This window comes from Penaeus monodon, unplaced genomic scaffold (assembly GCF_015228065.2).
Source record: "Penaeus monodon isolate SGIC_2016 unplaced genomic scaffold, NSTDA_Pmon_1 PmonScaffold_1168, whole genome shotgun sequence".
Lineage (NCBI taxonomy): Eukaryota > Metazoa > Arthropoda > Malacostraca > Decapoda > Penaeidae > Penaeus > Penaeus monodon.
In genome coordinates this window covers 42,518-43,261 of record NW_023640469.1, presented here as the reverse complement: position 1 = coordinate 43,261, position 744 = coordinate 42,518, and the positions used below count along the sequence as shown (strand labels likewise).

General features: G+C 39.0%; 1 non-coding gene across 1 annotated transcript; it reads left to right on the top strand.

The window, feature by feature from the left end:
- The first annotated feature begins 151 nt into the window (after positions 1 to 151).
- Trnaf-aaa lies at positions 152 to 233 on the top strand. The gene has a single exon. It is a non-coding gene; the product is annotated as a tRNA-Phe (tRNA).
- The last annotated feature ends 511 nt before the right edge of the window (positions 234 to 744 follow it).

Below are 744 nucleotides of genomic sequence, written 5' to 3'. Positions count from 1 at the left end.
TATCAGTGTTGCAGCTTCTTTTCGTGTGTGATCGTTTCTATTTCTTTGTATTCCAGAGAATCTGGAAATTGTTTTTGCAAAATGACTTTTAATGGGCAATATATAAGCAGCTGGACGATTTGATACAGGGGCAAATTTCTGCACATAAATAGGTAGCGTGGCCGAGCGGTCTAAGGCGCTAGTTTAAAGCACCAGTCTCTTCGGAGGCGTGGGTTCGAGTCCCACCGCTGCCAAGGCTTTTTGCACTTCGCTGATGCCTTGGTGTATCATCATAGATACGCCGAGAGGCCGAGTGGCATTTCCAGTAAGAAGGTATAGAACATAAATTAATGTCAAAAACAACGAAGCTAATGTTTATGTCAAGGATTCTTATTAGGCTCATATCCTCACTTTTTCAGGAATTAATAAATCAATAACAAGATCTATTATCTTTTAAAAGATTGGCAGATAACTCTACAGTAAATATTAATAAAATAATCATGTCTAAGATTAATTGAGGAAAGAGACGAGTCATCTGTAATTAGTCCTAATAAAAAAAAAATCGAAATACTATACGCCTGAGGACTACAGCAATTTATTTCTCTCGCGTTCCTTTCGATATAGATATCACGCCTATTTCTCTTGTTCCATGAGAGTTTTCTGTACAATAAAAGTCAGTTGTATCAAAAGTTCCTGACGATGTTCCTAGATGTTCCGCATTGCCCTTATGCGGCAGGCAACCCCCTCCACCACAGGAATCTCCAA